General features: G+C 39.0%; 1 long non-coding RNA gene across 1 annotated transcript in view; it reads right to left on the bottom strand.

The window, feature by feature from the left end:
• The window catches only part of LOC122815223, a 127,717-nt gene that overhangs the window by 31,727 nt on the left and 73,338 nt on the right, over window positions 1–22,652 (bottom strand). The window contains exons 2-3 of the long non-coding RNA XR_006366939.1: window positions 11,854–11,946; window positions 2,073–2,134 (exon numbers count right to left, since the gene is read on the bottom strand). This is a non-coding gene — a long non-coding RNA (uncharacterized LOC122815223). The remainder of the gene's footprint in view (window positions 1–2,072; window positions 2,135–11,853; window positions 11,947–22,652) is intronic.

Below are 22,652 nucleotides of genomic sequence, written 5' to 3'. Positions count from 1 at the left end.
TCAAGGTTCCTTTTGAAGAGGGCCAATGAGGTGCTCTGCTTGACATGTATGGGTAGTCTATTCCAGAGTATGGGGAGTCTCTGGGTCAGAAACCTATCCCTCCAGCATGTTTTGTTCATTGTGATGATAAGGTTTAGATCCCTGGAGCGTGAGGTTCTGAGGGATTGGGATTTCTTTAAGTGGAGCATGTCCAACAGCTCAGGGTTTGACATGGCCTTGTATGTTAAGCAGAGATCGCCTCTGAGTAAACGATATGCCACAGAGTATAGCTGGAGTTTTTTGACGGTCAGCATATGGCATCTGCTTTAGGCCTGTGATTCTTTTAGTGAGGTATTTCTGTGGCCTTTCCAGCTGTTGCAGATGTCTTGTGAGGTACATACCAAATGGGGCATTATAGTCTATAATGGGTCTAATGAGGGATGAGTACAGTGGGACAATGACCTCCTTTTTTCTGGATGAAAACCCCTTAGTGATGAGGTGTGCCATGTAGAAGGATTTCCTGACTGTTGTGGCGATGTGCTTATCGAAAGTGAGACCACTATATATATATGTATGTGTTTGTGTGTGTGTGTGTGTGCAATATGTTTGCATATGATTAATTATTTATAATAAACAACATAGTATAAGTTAAGCATTATTAATGTATACATTCTAGTAAATGCTCCCCAATGATTTACTTGGTCACTGTCACACATTGGCTATGTATTGCACATGCAATCTTGGCCAATGTCTTTATGTCAGTATTTTTCTTTGTATTGCTAACTGCATTAATAATTGTTGTTATCTATGCCAATGTAGCCTAAGTTGTGGCTGAAAAGGGTCCTGGGACCAGTTCTCTTTCCTGGTTACCAAAGTATAAATAAATATGAAATAGAAAAAAGAAGGGCGAACATGACAGAAATGATTGAGGAACTAGTAAAGCACATTTTAAGTCTGCATCGTTCATGAGAGAGAAAAATCCTCCCACCGAAGGCATTGGGAAGTAGCAGACAAAGTTCAGAGTCCTGCTACTTGTCACTTGTAAATGTACAGCAAGGATCATTTACTGCAGTGAACGTTTTAAGACCTCAGCATGAGAGTGTGTGTGTGTGTGTGTGTGTGTGTGTGTGTGTGTGTGTGTGTGGGAGGGGGGTTGTCAAATCTTTTAGGACTACAAAAGACTCTTACAAAAAAACTGTTATTTATCTACTTTCTTTTGCTGCAAGTAGCTAACAGCTATTTATAGCATAGAGCAAGCTCTGACAGGCAAATAAATGAGGCTCAGTCAGATAAACATAAAATCCGCTCTGTTACAGAAGCTGTGTTTAGATGACAATGCTTCACAGTCCTGCCATTCAATCTTAATGGCATGAGAAAACAGCATCACTTTCTTATGTCTAGCATGAGTCATATAAAGAGGACTTGCAATTTATTTTGGGAAGAAGGAATGAAAGAAAGAAAACTAGATCACATTACCAAGGCAGGCCCCATCATCTGCCATTTTAAGAAAAACACAATGAAATTGTAAAGGAAGCACTTAGAGTGATTTTGAGGCATTAAAATAGCTCAAAACCAAAGATACAATGAAAAAAATATGTTTTTTGAGCTATAAGGTGGAGTTTTCCGTTAATTTTGTTGATTCTGGTTGTTGGTTTTAGTGGTTAGTACAAGTTCAGCAGTGCATCAAATGTGTAAAAAAAGCTCTCGTTTCCTTGTCACTCCCCGACCAGCTTCATAACTTGTAACTAGGGTTATTTAATCAGTTTTAGCAATTGTTTCTGCTACTTTGTTTTGTCAGAGTTAAGTCTAATGTGATGATCATTAGACATTACTTTTTGTCTAAATTAATTTATACATTGTTATCTTATATTTTATGATGGTGTCATGTTCTAATATGACAGCTGTCTGTGACATGCAGAACTTTAGAGTTACTATGTTTATTCTGACATCAGAACATTTACTAGAAAGACACACACACACACACACACACACACACACACACACACACACACACACACACACACACACACACACACACACACACACACACACACGCAGAGTCAATGTCCAGCCTACAGTTTGGTTTACCATACCGGCGTTTTCTGCTGACTTTCATTGTTGGTGAACTTGGCAATACGTCATTTTCTAACATTATCTGTTGAAAAAAGAAAGAAATATAAAATTAAATGTACTTGTATTAAAATCACATGCTTGTTAATTTAAGATGTTCTTTACTTATTAAATGACAATAAATATTCAACAGAATGCACTCATAGTTAATCCAGCAGCCTGTTTAGTACAATAGCCGCAAAAACCTTCTTAGCTCCTTTATGCCTTTTTCATTACTGTGTGTATATCCTTCTTTTAATCCTGTTTATCATTTATGATTATTGAAACCAGAGATTCCTTTGTTTCAGGAGTGGCTAGAGAGCACAAGGAAGTTAAATAAATCAGTCTGTGTTGCACAGGATGCAGAGGAGACTAATAGGATTGAAATTCATGGTTCCAGGTTTGGAGACAGGCACTCTGTTGTACTTTGTACATGCATAACAATCAAAAGGTAACATACTGTAGCAGATTTTTTATAGCTGACAGGTAGCTCATGGGGGATCACATTGTGCAGAGCAGTCAGTGATAAGTGCGGATGTCCCCAGAGGAAGGCATGAGACTACAAACTAAAGAAGAGAAAAAAAAAAACCCCCCACTGAGGCCAACCTATCTCTGTCAGTTTGCTGTGCATTGGATTTTGTGTCCAGTATCATGTTGGTCACCCTGCAGTAATGTCCTATTATGGCCACCCACAGCATTACTGTCTGACATCTGTCCTTTCAACACCTGCAAATGGAAAACCTTGACTAATTTGCCTTTCTCATGGACACGTGTCATATCAGCGTAAGGCTTATGTCACATCTATAAAAAATTTAAAAAATGAACAAGCACAGAAATCTTTCTTGTTCCAACCTCACCACTATGAGTGTTGAGGAAAAAAAATAATAAACAAAGACACTAGTGGTCTTAAAACTTCATTGATGAGCTCAGTCACAATAATTTCCAAAAGTCATGAAACCCAGGTAGTGTTCCAAAGTAACAAGCCTTTATTTGTCACAGACAAGCGATCCTAAGTAACAAACAATCAGAAATACATAACACTGTAATGTTAAATGTATCAGCCATTATATACTTAAAAGTAGGTGTGAAAATGAATGTATTGTTTAATTTTAAACCAGCCTATTCAAGGTAAACAGTATAAACAGGGCCGTAAAAGTGTATTTTATAACAAGTACCCACCCCACACACACTACTACTGAATAGATTAAACTAAATCCTAGTTAAGGAAAACACATCCGATCTATTTGCAGCCCACATTCCAAAATCAGGTACTAAGAGAAGCATAAAATACACATAAAAGACTTTTAACTAAAATCGCTCTTGGCTACCTAATGCAATAAAGCCTTCATCAGGTCTGTGACAAGAACTAAAATCAAGAAAAAATAGACAGATGTATTTTTATATTTATAGTGTTCTAGTTAGGTTATGTTAATGTTTAGATAGCTATGTGTTTTTGCTTGTTTTTTATGGGTTGAGTTGGTAGAGGATAAAGAACAGAGGAAAGCTTGAAAGGCAAATGTAGATAACTAAGAATAAGTCTGGTAGGAGAGTCACAAGAAAGCAAATGTTCATAGATTTCTTAAATGGGGGAGTGGGAGCTGCAGAGATGGAGAGAATTGTTACAGAGGAGTTGTATGAGAAATGGAAACAGAAACAGAAGGAAAACGGGAAAAAAAACAAACTCCTCAGGTAAAAAGCAGCCCCCTACTGAAAGCCCTGTAGAAGTACTAAGGAAGGGAAAGTAGGGGGGATCAGTTGTATCCTGATATTCCCACTGAACATAAGTTAAGGCAGTGGCAGGTGGGAGATTTTGATGATACTAGAGATTGGGGGGAGGGGGGGATGGAAAACCCCAACAGAAAAGGTAGAAATAAAATGACTTGGAGGCGGGTCCCCAGTAGCCAGGGGTACAGTAAGAGGGATTACTCCTGGGAACCAACACCCTTACCTACCTCTTACAATTTTTTGAAAAAAGGATTACATAATGTAATGGCTTTAGCAGACACAGGATCAGAAGTGACAATTTTTGCAGGAAACTCCAGTAGATTTTGAGGACAATCTGTAGAAACTGATGGTTATTGGGGGGGCATTAGGTGTCAAAATAAAAATTAAAATATAGCCTTTGGGGATGGTATTCCCATTTAGATTGCAGTTGTAGTGGCTCCCATACTTGAGTATATTTTAGGGATAGATATTTTGAAAGGTAGCACACCTTATATACCACTGTAGGGTCCTTTAGATTTGGGGTGCAGCACTGTTTAGTCAACACATTCAAAACTGTAGTTTGTGGTGATGCTAAGTGGGAACCACTTTTTATTCACACACCAAATACAACAGTAAATATTAAACAATATCACATTCCAGGTGGGTACACTGAAATCTCTGAGAAAATTCAGGAGCTATTGCAAGTTCACATACTTGAACCCACGATAAGCCTGTTTAACAGCCCAGTATGGCCTGTAAGGAAACCTGATGGGTCATGGAGAACGACAGCAGACTATAGGGGATTAAATAAGATAGCACCACCTTTAGCAACAGCTGTCACAGGCATTTTTACAATGTTAAAAGACTAAGACTATCTTCTTCTTCTGACTCATATCATGCAGTCCTGGACTTAGCTAATGCTTTTCCCCCATCGCAATAGCAGAGGAAAGCAGAGCTTGGTTTGCTTTCACCTGGGAAGGGAGACAGTATACTTTTCAAGTGTTACCAAAAGGATACCTACACAGCCCTACCTTATGCCATAGGTTGGTTGCAAGAGACTTGGGTAAGTTGCAGCTGGACAAAGTGACTATATATCATTACATTGATGATATAATGATTATGGGAGAAAGACCTGATGTGGACATTGCAATGCAGACTGTGATACAGCTTCTTCAGAACAGGGGATGGGCTGTAAATGAAAGCAAAACACAGTAGCGAACATCAGTAAAACTCCTTGGCATGATATGGAATGAAGCAAAAAGAGAAATATCTGCTGCAGCTCTGGAAAGTATCCAGAAAATTGTTGTAGCAAAAACAAAGCAATAGGTGCAGGCCTTTCTAGGAGCAATGGGTTTCTGGAGGGCATTTGTGCCTCACCTTGGATTAATTTTATGTCCTATTCATTATGTGACTAGGAAAAAATGTGATTTTCAGTGGAGTCCAAAGCGGCAAACTGCCTTTGAAGAAGCAAAGAAAGCCTTGCAGTGGAGTGTGGGACTAGGTCCAATTCATCCATCCATCTTCAACCCCTTTTCCCATTTTGCACATGGGATCAGAGTGTCACTTCAACAGTCACAATCATCTCCAATTGAACCACAACAACCATTCATTTTGGAAGTGACTTTGGAACAATGCTATGTCTTGGGGACTATGGCAAAAGGACAATGCTGGGAAAAAAGAGATCACTGGTGTTTTGGTTTAAAAGTTTTACCAGACCACAGGTTAGATACAGTCCCCTTGAACAACATATGTTAGCTGTATTACACTGCCTTACTTAATGTTGAAGGACTAACAAAGGAACAAACAGTGATGGTGAAAGTAGACTACCCAATCCAGAGGTGGCTACAGTGATGGTGAAAGTAGGCTACCCAATCCAGAGGTGGCTACAGTGATGGTGAAAGTAGACTACCCAATCCAGAGGTGGCTACAGTGATGGTGAAAGTAGACTACCCAATCCAGAGGTGGCTACAGGAGGTGGCTACAGTGATGGTGAAAGTAGACTACCCAATCCAGAGGTGGCTACAGTGATGGCGAAAGTAGACCACCCAATCCAGAGGTGGCTACAGTGATGGTGAAAGTAGACCACCCCATCCAGAGGTGGCTATGAGAACACTTTGATGAAAACTTTGATAGCACAAGCTTCAGCAGCACAAAATTGGAAATGGTACCTGCAAGAGCAAGCCAATATTGTTCCTGGAGTGTCCCAAGTGCAACAGAAGTCAGCTGACTTAGTGATCCTGCGTGATGCAGCTACAGTAGAGCAACAGTGACATGAATTATCAAAGTCACCAGTTGCTGTAGCACCATTATTTGATACTTTGGATAAAGAAAACAACAGAAAGCATGGTTTACTGATGGTTCAGCTAAGATTGGTTCAAACGGCAGGACCTGGACTGCAGTAGCATGTTATCCACAAAATTAGACTGTTTTATTTGATGAGGGGACAGCTGTTGCAAGTAACCAAGCAGAATTATGAGCTGTTGCCCTTGTCATTGACAGCTTGTCACCTGGAGATGAGGTATACATCTATACAGATAGTTGGCCAGTTTATAAAGGACGAACAACATGGCTGCCTGCTTGGCACAGCACAACTGGCAGATTCATGGCAAACCTCTGTGGGAAGGTTCAGAAGACTGGCAACAGATTTGGATAAAAGCACAGCAGTGTAAAATCAGTGTTGGACATGGAGATGTTCATGCATCCTTCACAACAGATGAAAGACAACATAACCAGCAAGTAGATAAGATAGCAGCAGTGCAAATTATCGAAGAATGAGTTCCTTATATTGGAATGGCCAGATGGGCACATGATCTAAGTGGATATTTGGGAAGAGATGCCACAATAGAATGGGCACACAGACATGGTATCATGTTGAATAAAGAAGTGACAATGGACATTATCAGACAATGTGAAATTCCCAGAGAAACAGACAAAAAACAACTGCAGGCAGAAGCATGTGGACATATCCATAGAGGTAGCTGGCCAGCACAAATTTGGCAGGTGGACTTTATTGGTTCTTTGCCAATAGATCAAAATCAACAATATTGATTGACCATGGTGGATGCTTACTCAGGATTGCTGAAGGTTTCCCACTGTAAAAATGGCAAATCAGCAAGCAGTATTGAAGGGGGATGAATAAATTATGTATGACATATGGAATCCTTGCAGAAATACAGAGTGACCAAGGCAGTCATTTTACTGGAGCTGAAACTCAAGAATGGGCAAAAGAAAACGTCATTTGATGGGTATTGCACATACCATGTCATTCTCAGGCAGCGGGATTGATTGACAGATAAAATGGTCTCCTTAAAGAACAAATTCAAAAGAACACAAATGATGGGACTTTGTGAGGCTGGGCAAAAGTATTGGAATTGGAAGTAAGTCGCTTAAATAACAGACCTCAGAAGAGTCAAGGCACTCCCTTGTAAATGCATATGAATTACATCTGATCAGACTGTTGTGTCTTGAAGTCACAAAAACTAGAGTCAGATGGAATATACTCTATGCTAACAAATATTGCACAGACTCTGTTTTGGTTGTATAGAAAGACTGAACAGATGGTGCCTGCCTAGGAAATCATGCTGGTAATGACAGACTGGAAACCATTTCTTCCAGACAAATGGCATTGGGGACAGAAAGGATTTCTAGCAGAAACTTGTGATGTTTTCACCCTGTTGGAATCAGAACAAGAAGTTACAGTTAGAGATTAAAACACAACTATTCAAAAAGGGTAAGCCTTAGTAAAAATTTGTATTCACCAAGATGTTGTTTTGTTGCAAGACTGTACTAGACCAAGTAAATGGTTGGGAATTAGGGTGACAGTGACCACGCTCCACAAACCAAATGAATATGGAAGTGTAACTTGTGATGGACCATATGACACCATGTTACTGCTACTTGGCTCTGCTAAATAAATATTGTATTTTCCCCTTGACAGATTGTTGCCACTGTCTGGTACATTGCCAGCCCATTTCAGCAACAAAACCAATAAGGGTCATATGACTGCAATGATACCATTCCTGTGTTCAAAGTTGAGGATGTCACCAATCTGACAGTGGATTGTAATTTTTACTGGAGGTTGGATCGTTCATTGCATGCAATTACCCCTAAGCCAACAGTAATCTGGAGTATTACCCAGAAAGGGAACATTACAGCAGTTTGTAGAGTTTCATGTGACAGACATCCTAAAAAATGCATCCCAAATCATGGAGGACTCTTGTATCAGAAACTAAATGAGACAGAAGGACTCCCACCACCATGATCTCCATTGGATTCCTCTTGCACAGCTGAATTTGAAAGAGAAAATTATACCCTTTCTCCTGACTTGGAAATATATGGCATGGACAATAACACTACTATATTTGATGGTTTAGGACATGTAGTAAGATGCACTAGAGGATGTAAGAATGTAAGTAGTGCTACAGTAATTCAGCATGTTAAAATAGTTGTTAACATGACAAACGCTGATATTGCCACAAGGTATCCGCACTGTAAAATTGCTGGCCTATGGCCCATTAATTAACTGCATATCAAGTACAGACGTTACAAATATAAGGTAATAAACATGACATTTCAGGCATACTAGGAATTGCTTCTGGTGCAGTAGGAAGTGGACCATTGAATAGCATGGATATTGACACATTGCATAATAAGTTAAACTGAGCAGGTTATGATATGAACACGGCATTTAAACTGTTAGCTCACCATGACCCTGAGCTTGGCCAAAGGACAGTCGACAGTATTTTGAAACAAACAGTAATGTGGAGATAGTTTTACCACACCACAATGTATACAACACAAGTTATAGATAACCTGACTAAAGAAATAAATCAGACCTTTTGCATTTTGTACCAGTTGGCTGGTAATCAGCAGTATTTGCAGTTCATCCAGACAAGGGGGTGAAAAAAGCTGCCCACTGGCAGGAAGAACTGCAGTTGCCTACCTAGTTAAAACCTATGGATTTTATCTGTAAGAATATGATTGCACTTTGATATTTGCCTATCTTTCCAGACATATGGGAACAAACCCATTTATAGCTTTTCTTTTGCAATTTGGGGACAATTGGTGGGTACCACAGATTGAAACTGCTCTGATTGAGTCTAATGATGTACCTGTTGATTTGTCTAGTTGCCAAAAATGGCCTAAAGGATGGTGACATGATGATGAGGAGGGGGCCCCCACCCATGCCTACATAATGGAACTGGTGAATGCATTTGGCATCATTATATAGTAAATGGCACAGATATTTATCAATTAAATGATACCACAGTTTGTGTGATAGCTTCCTACAGGCTAACATTGACTGACGGTATCATCACAAATGGTGTAGCACACTGCAAAAGTAATAGCCATGCAGTCATTGATTTCTGCACTAGGAAACTGATTAGCCTGACCAGGTGGGTGGGAGTCACTATTAATGCTGACATAGAGCCCCTGCATACATTTAAATGGACATCCCTGGTCCATTCTGACTTTCAACAAGCCAAAACAGAGGGACAAATTGTGTTGCAACTATTAAATGAGACATTATGTGATGCACATCAGGCAGTAATTAAAATGATTAACGGCAAAGGTGCCATTGTAAAAATTGCAAATGAGATTGAAGAAATAACTGCTTCACATTGGTATGATATTTTTATGTGGTCACCCAAGGCATCAGCCTGGTTTAATTTGCTTTTGCATCCCATTACTGTTGATTACAATTTTCTCAGTGCTGTTCTGCGTGTTTTCCTGTTGTTTCTTTTGCAAAATTCTAAAAAGACATAGACTGATGTTAACAGTTTTGACACTGATAAGAAATGCAGAGCATGTGTTGTTCAATGTAACAGGTGGTGTGTGAAGAATCCACACGGCCTGCTCAAATGTTTTAATGCCTCGATCTGCTTACTGTGTGTTATTAACTGATAGCAGCTTTATTGATGACAGAAACATATTCGAAAATGCTTTAAGGCAAACCTTGCTTCCTGAACAGAGGTATATCAAAGCTTAGTTAACCTAAGAAACTGCCAATCAGCACAAAAGCTATTTATCAGCACAGAGGGACTGGAAAGAGGAACCATTGTAAGTCTGTGGGCTAACTGTTCTTTAACGGGACTCATCCAGAAGCACTGAAATAAAAAACAGACATGTTATAAGTCTTGTTTCCAACTTAGGAAATGATTTGTATTTTTTAAAAATATTCAGTTCAAAACTGTCATGACTTTCTGGAACTTATTGATTATACACGACTATAAAATGCCCAGCAGCCAACATTAGAATGGAACTCATCATCAGGATTTGATTTGATTTGCTTTGGTCAACACAAACTTTTAGCTTGGACTAATATTTGGATTTACCAGTGCCTGCAGTGTGTTGACTGAACAGACAGCTGCACTGATAGGATTTGGAGTCCCCCTATTCAGTGAGCAATGAAGATTCTCTTGCTAATTGTAAGTAGAGATTTGTTTATCTTTTTGTTGATTATTTAGTAATAAATTGCTTCCAGCAGATAAACATGGAGTGTTGAAATGTGTGGACAAATTTCATCAGTCTCTTTCCGTCTTTTTGTTTTCTTTTGTCAGGATTGTCAAGTCTGTATATTTTAAAAAATCCATATTGTAAATCCTTGGATATTGTCATAGTTGCTGTCTCATTTATCTATCCATTTTATAAAATCTGCATCTGAAATTTTATACTTAAGAAGTGTGTGCCTCGGTGTCTTGTGTCATTTTCTTTCAAATTGTATTAACCTCAGAATCTAAATAAAGGAGTATAACAAATACATAACGAGTAGAATACACTTGTGTCCTTTTGTTTTATTAATACGTGCTGTCCATTATTTACAACAGGTAAGGTCTGAGAGCGGACATAACTTACTTTAAGTATACATACTTTGTTATTTGCTTCTACTAACACTTGATTATGTTTTGATAATGTTACAGTACAGTATTTAAAAGTACGTCTAATGGCAGATGTATATTCTACAGATGTAACTCATTGAAGGTTCTACCATTTAGGGCTCACATGACAGAGAGATTTAACACTGTATTGTGTTTGATAATACACTTGTAGTGCATGGAGTAACAAGAAAACACTCCAAATATCAGGAAAAAGAACATCTTGTAGCAATTGTAACACACACACACACACACACACACACACACACACACACACACACACACACACACACACACACACGTGCTGCTGCAGTTGGGTCTTATGTTAGAGACTAACAGCGGACAACTCTGGCTGGCAAGAAACAGTGTAAGAAGGTAAAACATTTTTGTTTCTGCCAGCAGTCTTTACCTCTCAACTGACCATGAGTTTGTCTCATATTTTCACTTACAGTTATAAACTATTTTGATTTTTCTGGAGATTACAATCAGTCAAAAATGCCAGAATTTGAATTTCGCAGTTCTTATTGTTCATAAAATGTATACTGATGCCAAACATGTCATCCTATTAACTTTTTAAGTGAATCAGATCAATATTTAAACTCCGTCATTGATTTTGATCCTTCGTCCCCCCAGAATTCTTAAGCAAAGAAGCTGAGAGGTGTTCCACTGTCTGCTTGACAGTGCTAAGTACTTTATGAGCCTTCAAAACTAGTAAAACACTTTGCACTCCTAAACTTTTTTTTTCTTTTCCGTTTTCTGTAATTGCTAGTAGTACATGGAGCAGATAAAGGTTCATACACAACAAAGAATAATTATTGACCCACCAATTATAACCTTTTAGTATGTGTTGTCAACATGGATGCCAAGATTCACCTTTTGTGCTTCACTCTCGAGGTACATTTTTTAGCATTCATGTCTCGAACACATAATCCAGTTATGATTTGAGACCATATAATCCTCTTTGTGGAGAGATTTCTCATTTGAAAAAGCTGCTACAGTGAATTTAATTCTACCTTCTCAATACATAGAAATAAAAACTGTCTTATTAAGCACATAAAAATTCTTCTACTCAAAAATAATTTCACTGGCTCTGGAATGTAAAGTAAGAAAGACATAATTATAAATTCATCCAAACACTTGTTCTAAAATGGAGTACAAGAAATCAGAAAAAGTATTATGCACTCACCTTCCAGCAGATAAACATGGAGTGTTGAAATGTGTGGACAAATTTCATCAGTCTCTTTCTGTCTTTTTTTTTCTTTTGTCAGGATTGTCAAGTCTGTATATTTAAAAAAATCCATATTGTAAATCCTTGGATATTGTCATAGTTGCTGTCTCATTTATCTATCCATTTTATAAAATCTGCATCTGAAATTTCATACTTAAGAATCTTTTTTAACTGTTTTCCATAATTTCAGAACAGTAAACTGGTAACTTATAATGCATTTTGGAGGATAGTGTTTATTCCATTATTAACTTAAAACATGTTTTTATTAACTGCAGATCTGAATCATCATCTGCTATCTTAGATATGTCAAAGAAACTTTAATAAAATTAACAGAACCGTTTTTGGGTCAAAACTCACCCTAGATAAAGTGGCACAGACTGTTATTCCTTTTTATCTATTTTTCATGCTCCTTTTAACTCACCATAAAATGTTAAGTAATTTGCCAACACATTACACCGAAACTGAAGGTAATATTTATTTATGTTTTCCTACAGGTTGAATGTGTAACTTGGGACATATGCCAGTTTGATGCAGTTCATTCTTTCCATATTCTCAGAAGTGATCCACTCTTCCCACCTTACCCTACACCTGTTACTAGACTGTCACTAATGCCATTAGCAATGCTGTTTAAGAAAAGCTCATCTCAACAGATCGTTCGTACTGTTCCATTTACAAAATAGGCCAAAATACTAATCTGTGATTGGCCAAAACTTACTTGTAGCCTTGTCCTTATAGCAGCATAAACCCAAAACCTGAACTACTCCCAAACCTGAAGCCTAATTAAAACATGAGAGTGTGTGTGTGTGTGTGTGTGTGTGTGTGCCTTCGCTGAAGGTTGGGGGCTGGGCTGGCAACTTGACACTGTAAAAATCCACTGCCAGTCATAAAAGCAGACCGGTGAACCGCTGTGGCAACCCCTAACCGGGAAAAGTTCAAAGACTTTTTTATTAATCAGCCAGCAAGCTGGAAAAAACTGTAGCCATCTTGATTTCTCTCAAACTGGCTACATGAAATTCACCTCAGTCTGAATTTGAAGTGGATTTCATCAAGAAGACAAGAACTGGTAATGGTTTCAGTAGTAAGCATTAAGTATTAACATAATTCCTGTTTTATTTCTTGGGCAACACTTTTCTCTAAACTCTAACCAATTGTGAATTGAGCATGGTCTCAGGTACTGATTTCTGTTCCCTCTCTTTCTGCATATTTTCTTTCTTAGGAACACTGCTCATTTTTCTCTAATGCACCAGAATGTAAAGTGCAATGAAGTATAAATTTCTATTAATTTTTGAAATTGCCTAAATTGGCGCCCTTTGCTCTTTGCTTAGTAGTGAGCCTGCATGCAGAGCATTTTTGTGAGCCTATGGTACATTTGTGTGAGCCTGCAGGATGTCTTTGTAAGACTGTGGCACATTTTAAGAGATTCACTAGAAAAAATATTGCCCTTGTGATTTCTAGTTTAATCCTCTTGCCCTCCACATATTTTTGTAAGGTATTTTAACACTGTATTACCGTTATTATTTATTGTTTTAAGTTATTATTTTGTCCTTGGGTTTCTTGTTTAATTTCTTAAGTGTCATGTTAACACTAAGAAGAGCCTAAAACTTGGGAGTTCAATGAGGCCAGATTATTTACACTGGGTTTGGCATGAACCACTACAGTTGTGCAAAATAAATGTTCCCATTTTTGCTGGGCTGAGGAGGACCAAGCACAGGAAGTTCCAAATTGACAAAGTCAAACTGGAATCAGCTAGAAATAGAGCAGAAAGCAATATGTGAGCAATAAGAAACTGTCTTGCAAACTGTTAAGGTAGGTAGAACATAAACAGAAGTACTGTGTCTTAATACCTTTAGATCTGTAACGAATAGAAACAGAGACATTTAATATGTAACCTATAATACTTTCAGCTCTAAAGCCACATTGCATGACCAGTACTGTCATAATGCTTGACAACACTTCCAACATAAAGACATTTATCAGCTCTCTGGGCACACTGAATGTAACTGCATACAGGGGAAATGCATCAGCTATTAAATGATACGTTAGTGGTATGAAATTAAACACGTATTAAAGCTGTTAAATGAGTATGGGAATGTTGTTCACAAGTTGCATAAAAAGTGTTCTTTCACTTTGTGGGAGTTTGGGGTGGTAGTTCATTAACTCTTGAGAATTCATTATCTGCTGTTGTTTTCCTATACACACTACAATATCTATAATTTAATTGTTGTGTAATATGTATTGTTTACTCATAAGTAATCAAACCACACTCCTTCAACTCACTGGTTTCCAAAAGATAAATGCCAAAAGTCAGTGAGCTGCAGCCTCTAAAAAACAAACAAGAAAAACACTTTTTTTTGTAGAAGCCAAGCCACACTGCACCCCCATGTGGGACTGTGCTCCTTCACCCCTCCTAAAGTATACACATCAAATCCTCAATCACTCCACAGTGAACACAGTAGTTAAAATCCCCCAAAATCACTCTGCTGGCTTGCACAATCCAAGACACTGCAGTGAAATTTACCATGACATTAAATTTATGAAGTAAAGCCACTCATCTACTAATGCTGTGATGACCTGTAAGTATACCCATATGTTTAGTTTGCATTTTATCCCTGCTTACTCTTATGTCTGTAGATGATATGACATGATATGATTTGATATGATATGATATTACACTGTCATTGTGCTTTGCTAAAGTTCTTGCTCAGATTCTGCTTGTAATGCAACATCATCTGCATACAGCAGCGTTGTTAATCTATCCAGTCTGACCTGTTTGCTAATGTAGTCAGCAGGGGCTCATAGCTGAATCCTGATGCACAACCACTCCCACTGAGAAACCCTCCTTTAAGACCAAACAGTGTTCACACTTGAATTGTTGGATCCTTGTAAATAGCTTGCACTAAATCTGCCAATGTTTCTTGGACTTCAAACTGACTCTGGTCTGTGTAAATCAGCTTTCTAGGGATCTTGTAATGTACTTTCTCCATGTCTAGGAATGCGCAGTTGGACTCTTCCCTCCTCTCTAGCTTCTTCTCAACTATCTAACTGCAAACATCAGGCTGGTTGTACTGCATCCTGACCTGAAACTGAACTGCAGGTCCCCCATTTTATTTTATACTACTCTGTGAATTTATCAGTCAAATTCTTTAGATGTGTCATGCAGAGGGACAGGAGTGTGATACCTCTGTACTGCCCACAGTTGCAAATGTCTCCTTTGTTCTTGTACCCTGGCACTAGTATGCTTATTCTCTAGTCATCTGGGATATACCTTTCACTCCATACTGCTATGAGTACCGTATCTCACCCAACATCTTGATCATATCTGCTGTGACCTCATCTAAGTCTGCCACTTTCTCTGACTTCATTTTCCTTAGTGCTGTTCTTACTTCTTCTAGGGTGGGCTCCTCTTCTTCTCTCATCGTAGGCTGTGTCTGGGGTAGTACAACTTCTGTGGGGTTTTCGTCATTCAGAAGCTGCTAGGAATACTCCTTCCAGCTTCCTTTGATGTCCTGTGGACTGGTGAACAGTTTGCTGCTAGCATCCCTTATGAAGAGTGTACTGACTATCTTCTTTATCTTTCTGTGTTTGCTTTGCAGCCTGATAGAGTTTCTTTGTGCCATCTACTGAGTCACTTTCCAGGCAGAGTGTTTCTAATGTCTTGTTCTTTGCTATTGCAACAAGTCTCTTAGCCTTTGTTAGCCAACCATTATTCCTTCTTAGCCTGCTCCGTCTTTCCTATCCCCCATTTTTTTCCTGAACTTCTTATTCCTTTTGATGACTTCCTGGACTTCTGCATTCCACCACCAGCTTTCCTTACGTGCCTTATTTGCATACCTGGCTAGGGTGCATATCTGCTCTGTAGTCCTAACACATGCTGTTTTAAGGTGCTGCCATTCCTCTTCCACTCCACCCTTCTCTTCTTGAGGTGCTAGAGCTCTGAGTAATTACTTGAACTCTTGTACTTTCTCTCCAGTCAACTTCCAGATCTTCAGCCTGGTCTCTGTTGACCTTAGAGCCATCTCTAACCACTGCTTACAGCTGATTGTGGCAACTACTGGTTTATGTTGTGACTTGTGATCCAACTGTTTCACTGGTGATGAGTTTGTAATCACTGGTTCTATCCCAACGCCCTTTCCTTACTACGAGGAAGTCTACCTGTGTTGTGTTGTGGCCACTCTTGTATGTGACCTCATGACTGTCTCTGTTGCTGAGCCATGTATTGGCCACAATCAGGCCATAGAAGTATAAAATGGCTTCTCCTTCTTTATCCCTGTTGCCTCTTCCATATGGACCCAGGCAGTCCTCATATCATGTTCTGTCTATCCCCATATGTGCATCCATGCTACCCATTATTAACACTAATTCATGTTGTCCTGCTTTATCTAGTAGGTCTTGCAACTGCTGTCTGAATGCACTCTTTTTCTCACTGTCCCAATGCTGCTGTGGGGCATAGGCTGAATTTATGAATAGTGCCCTATTCTTACACTGGAGCCTGATTGCCATGAGTCTGTCACTAGTTCTGATAACATCCCTCATTGTCTTCTGAAACCTCTCCCTCAACACAATTCTCACACCGTTTCTAGTCTGTCCTTATCCTGAGTAGTAATCTCTGGATTTCAAGCCAAGTGGCTTTGCTGTGCTGTTCTTCCATCTTGTCTCCTGGATAAATAGGATGTCCAACACCCTCCTTACCATTAGGTCATACACTTCCAAGCTGTGTCCTGTCAGCTCTGGCTACTGTGTGTCTGTGTGAAACAAATATGAAATATGTGACTTTGGTCATTATTGTGAAATGCTTTGTTACAGACTTCTGAGAAGGATCCAGTCAACAATGTAGTTATAATTCTGGGTTTAGGGATGTATGTGGATCAAAATGATTGCCCCTGCTGATAAAGTTAAAAGCATCATTATTTTGTCTTTGCAGGACTAATGTAAATTTGTATAAAACAAATTGGAATACTTTACTGTGTCCAGCAGTATCACAATCAGATATGTGATATGTACACAGTGGTTAAAGTGATTGTGATTGCTGGGTAAGGATATTGGTGGAGTATAATGACAACAGTATGAGTGGCCTTTTATGGTTAATGTACTGACATGGGTAGTTTTGTCATTATTGGTTCATACATTTTGTTTCACTGCTTACTCAAAACTTTGTTCAAAACTACAGATGTAAAACACTCCCTAATAAATGTTGCTGTATTAAACAAGAAATAAAATTTAGAACATTTAAGAAAGTGAATAAAAAATACATGCATTTATGCATGGTCCTAAAAATGTTGGGGGGGTTCATGATTTGAAAACAGTTCGGGGCCCAGCATACACAATCTGCCACTGGCCAGATGCATATTCAATAAAAATGAGTTTCAAGGGAAAAGACGTTTACTGCTCGTGATAAGACTGTTTTGCTTTGTTTACACAAATTCCCACCAGTGTTTGTCCTGTAGAATTTGAAATAAAACTTTAAATTAAATCTAAATCTCTGTAATCATAGTAAAATTAAAGAGTAAAATACTATGCACACTGATAGGTTTGAGCAATGGTTAAGATAATTGGTGATAGACAGCCAAGTAATGGAATGCTGGGCTGCCCGGTGGGTGGCTGTTCAATTTCCCTGCCTAGGGCCCTATTCAACTGTCTCTGACTCTGTACACCTCCAGATAAAGAATAGTATTCAGTTTGATATAATAATTATCTCTTCTAAAATCAGTCATGCAAAAAGAAAAAATAATTGCACATTGGCAGGACAATGTTAAATCATAGCTGTATCATTAAACTGAGAGCCATTATAGTGAAACCTTCAACATGTCACCCATTAAATGGAACATAAAATGCAAAAGTGTTTTTGTAGACTTGTTTGCCTGTACTCCAGACACCCACATTTGTTAATATATTAACTCCAAGATTACACAACAGTGGGGATAACCAGTATTCTGTCTGTAACACCATACACTTTTCTAATGAAATGAATATTTAGAATAATTCTTCCAGTTGAAATGAGTGGTGATATAATGCTGCTCGACAATCTAAATAGCTCCCTAACAAACAAACAAACAAACCAACAAATGGGACTAGTTTTTACTTTGTCTACAGTCATGTTTCATCACCTCCTACCATATTCTTTCACATATCAATATTTGTCAGTATGGGAGGACATGATTAACAAACCACATTCCTTTGCAAAGGCTAGTCTGCACCTGTCTTCCCAAGGCTTCTGAATATTAGCCAAAACTTTATCCTCACCCTTAGATGCCTTTTCGGTCAATGCCAAATTGACAAACCTACCGACACAGCAAATATAACCCAGAGAAAACTAAAGGTGTCACTGCTCGATGCTACAAGGCTAAATAAGTGACTTCATACCCTACAAGCTCTCCTCATCCTAGAAAATATAGACACCTGTGCTGTTACAGGGACACAAGGCTTCAGTGACTTCCACGCATTTAGACCACCAGCTACACAGACAGGAACTAAAGGTGGAGGAGACTCGGTCCATATTAGCATCAGGCATAACTCTATATTAGTTAAACAGGACAATGCCTTGGAATTAATCTAGATGCAAATCATCATAGACAAGGTCACATACCATATGCTAGCAAGCTATAGATCATCCTGTATTTCCCTAGAATCCCATAGCTCATACATAGATCTACTGGGGGCACTCACATTAAATCAAATACCCTATTCATAGGAGACTTTAACTACCCTTCTATAGACTGGGAAATGTACACTGCATCATACTCACAAGTACAATGGTTTCTGGACTTTTTTAACACAGATACCCATGACCAGATAGTGTGAACACATCCACCAGACGATCAAATATACAGGACCTGTTACTCACCAATATAAGAGAGCATTGTTTCCCCCAGTGTCACATCCTCACTGGGGAGGTTGAACCACAAAGCTGTCTCCTTCAAGATAAAAATCAACTCTCTAACCCCAGCAAACCCAAAACAGCAAGGAGCTAGTCTAAAGCAAAATGCATCCTATTAAGTGACATTTTGCCAAAATTCCATGCCCCTCCCAACTCTGAGTTCATAGCAACTTATGTGGAATTGTTCACAGCGACCCTGTACAACCAGGTAAATGGCTGCATAAAGGCTGCTGTACCTACTAGAAGCAAACCCAAAACAAACTCTAAAAGAAACCACACTGGTAGAATCCTAACCTTAATACTGTATATAACAAAAGGAAAAAAGTCATGGCTAAAATCAGCAATTGCAACTCCCAAAATGATGGAAGCTCTCCAATTAAATTAACCAGAAAACTAAGAGGATTAATTAAGTCCAGCAAGATCAATTATACAGTCAAGATAGCCTCACAGGCTAAAGACAATCACAAAACCTTCTGCAGCTATGTCCGAAACCTCAAAGGCAGCACACAGCAGTGTTCCAACTGGTGGTCAATGGTGCCACCTTCGTTGAGCAGACCAATATAGTGAATTTTATGGCTGACAAATTCAGCTCAAACTTCACTTCCCTACTCACCCCCATGAAAAACCTATGAGCATAACCCCCCCCCCAACTATTAACAGGTTGCAGGTCCAGGAAGAACTTGCTAAAGACAATAATACAGTCTCAGTTGGCCCTGACAATATCCTGCAATGCCTCTTAAATAGCTTGAAACATGATCTATCAGGACCACTTGAATCACTTTTCAACTATAGCCTCAAAACAGGCTTTGCACTTTCAGAATGGAGGACTGCAATGATTATCCCAATTCACAAGGGTGGGAAATCAACTGACCCTGGAAACTACAGACCTATTAGTCTGACTAGTCTAATATGCAATGCCATGGAATGAATTATCACAGAAATGATCAAAAACAACATAGGCAACCTTTAGACACTGGATCCAACCCAGTTTGGCCTACTAAGCCTGGTGGACTTCTTTGAGACCGTCACCTAGGCAATGGATGAGTAGAAAATGGTGTATACTGCCTACCTGAACCTGGCTAAGGCATTCAATACAATACTCCACTCAAGAGTAGTTGAACATTTTCTAAACTGTGTATAAACCCCTACATAACTCACTGGATTGCCACTGTCTCTCAGACAGGACCCAGGAACTCAGGATTGGTGATACCATCTCCACTAAGAGACCAGTCACCAGTGGGATACTTCATTGTTCCATGCTGGGACCACTCCTATTTGGCATCTACTTCTTGGAGGTAAAGGCTAATGTCAAGGGCCTTTGGTTGACCAAGTTCATATATGATTGCAAATTGGGAGCTATCATAGATTCCCCCATGACAGCAACATCCTACAAGAGTGTTTAACACAGACAAATGACTGGTGCAAAGACATGGGCTAAAACTCAATTCCAAGAAATGCATTACAGTGCCTTTTGGGAAAACTCTCACCCAGGCTAATTACTCTAGCCATAAGAGACCCTTAAGAAATGACCCGGTGTTCAGGGATCTGAGAATATATGTATACAGAAATCTGGCCTTTGATCAACATGTGGCAAAGGTGGTAAGAAAATCATTCTGTCTCACCCAACTTATAAGTAAGGGCATGGCCTCCAGGTCCAAGGAAGTCATAGTGCCAATTTACTTATCCCTTATCAGACTCATCATTGAGTATAATACCCCCTTCAGCATGTACTTGACCAGACATGTGCAAGAGTTGGAATGCCCCCAAATGTTCCTTATCAGGAGAACCCAGAGAAGAAACACATTGTTCTATATGGATTGCCATGAAGCCCTGTCTCTATACTCTGTCTTCTACAGGTTACTGAGAAGCGATCTATGCCTAGCATACAAGGCATCCTTGGACCTTGCTCTGATGGACCTTTTGCACAGCCACAAAATGAACAGCATCTGAGCCACTAGATAGATCCAAGGATTTAAATTTTGCTTATGACATAAATAAGATATGCTGGTGAGACAAATATGTGTCTCAGAGAATCCCCATGCCCTGGAACAGGCTCCCCATCTGTGAGACGTAGCATTCATTCCTAACCCTATTAAAGCATAACCTTGACCAATGGATGGGAAATGAAATATTCACCCTGGGTCTGGCTCCCATATCTCTGATAGACAGAGACAGACAGTAATGCCCAACCTAATATACCCCCTGCCCCGCATAACCTCTAGAAAATTCCTAACATATCATCTCCTAATAAATGCCCATGATACATAGGGACACAATTGGTTTGGCTTGCATAGCCAGAATTATAAAGGCCCTGGTGGTTGTTAGCCTAGCATATACCTATGAACCTATAGGTAACAATACCCGGTGCAACTGAGTCACCACTGTTACAGATTTAGTCTCCAAATTTAATGCTGGTTGACTTCATGTTTAATATAAAAAAGGGCAGTCACTGCTTCTGTTGTTACCTACATATTAAATTGATGTAGGATAACTGATCACAAAAAAACATTTTAAGAGCTGTTTCAAATAAAATATTTGTTTGAAACAATACTCATAATTGTTTTTCACCCCCATACAGGGGATAGTGACCGTTGTAGCCCTACTTACTATAATCATCGCTGAGGTCAATATACCTTGGAGAGAATGAATACTATCTCCTTGGAGTAATTTTTATTGACCAGTGGACACTTTCAGCCAAATGCATATTATCACATAACTGGTGATTAACAGATTACTGATTCTATTAAAGCAAGATTTATGTGATATGCATGACATTCTTAAAGAGATGATCTATATTTAACCTGTTTCAATATATAGTGAAATATTACAATTGCACTAAAGAAATCAACTAGTAATAGTGATGTACAAAAAGCAAACAAGCCAAGTATTCCATCAGTGGCTAGTAAATACTGCACTGAATACTGTAGGCTTCTTAGAAGCCCTTTCCAGAGTCCTGGGATGACATGCATTGGCCTTCTGATGAATACCTATATGTATCACTGCTTTAGGATTAGTGTGAGAGCATACAAATTCTACACTGTAACATTCACCTAATATGCATTCATGAAATAAGTGCAGACATTAAGTGTAAAATTACATGAACAGGGAATTTAGATATGGAGATGCCGGCCCATGAAATCCACATTCTTCTCAACTCATCCTGTTTCATAAAAAATAATACTGAGGCAGAGCAAAAAATGTGTTCATGCTAGTCCCAAATGTGTAATCTTCAAAGTGTGTGTGTGTGTGTGTGTGTGTGTGTGTGTGTGCGCGCGCGCGCGTGCACGCTCGTGTGTGTGTGTGTGTGTGTGTGTGTGTGTGTGTGTGTGTGTGTGTGTGTGTGTGTGCATGTATGTGTGTGCTTGTGTGTCTGAGATAGAGAGAGAGAGAGAAGGAGGAGAATAAACAGTTTGGTTGCATAAATTCACTTTTCTCTACACACTGGACGACTATAAGTAAATTGGAAACGAGTTTTGTGCATTCATGTGGAATTGCACACCTGACCACCAGCAGAGAAGCTCAGTGTTGTAGTTCTGAAAAGTTTCACCTAACATGGAATGGAAAAAAACCTTTATCTATGTTATTAAATAGTGATAAGTAATTATATAGACTTAAACAACTAACCACTGGGCAGTGGATATCATGTACCAAACCTGCTGTTAAAAGGAAGTTGAATAATTTGACTTGATATCTTTCTGATGCCACTAGTAACTGAGAATGCTGTACAGTCAAATTATTTCTATAACTGTTTGCACATCATGATTATTTAAATCCATGGATTGCACTTATACTGTTGTTTATTCAAGTTCCTACAAGGTCTAGAATATAGCAGCACAATAAAAGGCCAAAAGATTCAGGTCTACTTGTCACTGGGATACAAGTA

The sequence above is a fragment of the Protopterus annectens genome, chromosome 11.part0, assembly GCF_019279795.1.
Source record: "Protopterus annectens isolate FY-2018-M chromosome 11.part0, PAN1.0, whole genome shotgun sequence".
NCBI lineage: Eukaryota > Metazoa > Chordata > Ceratodontiformes > Protopteridae > Protopterus > Protopterus annectens.
This window is presented reverse-complemented; position numbering and strand designations above follow the sequence as displayed.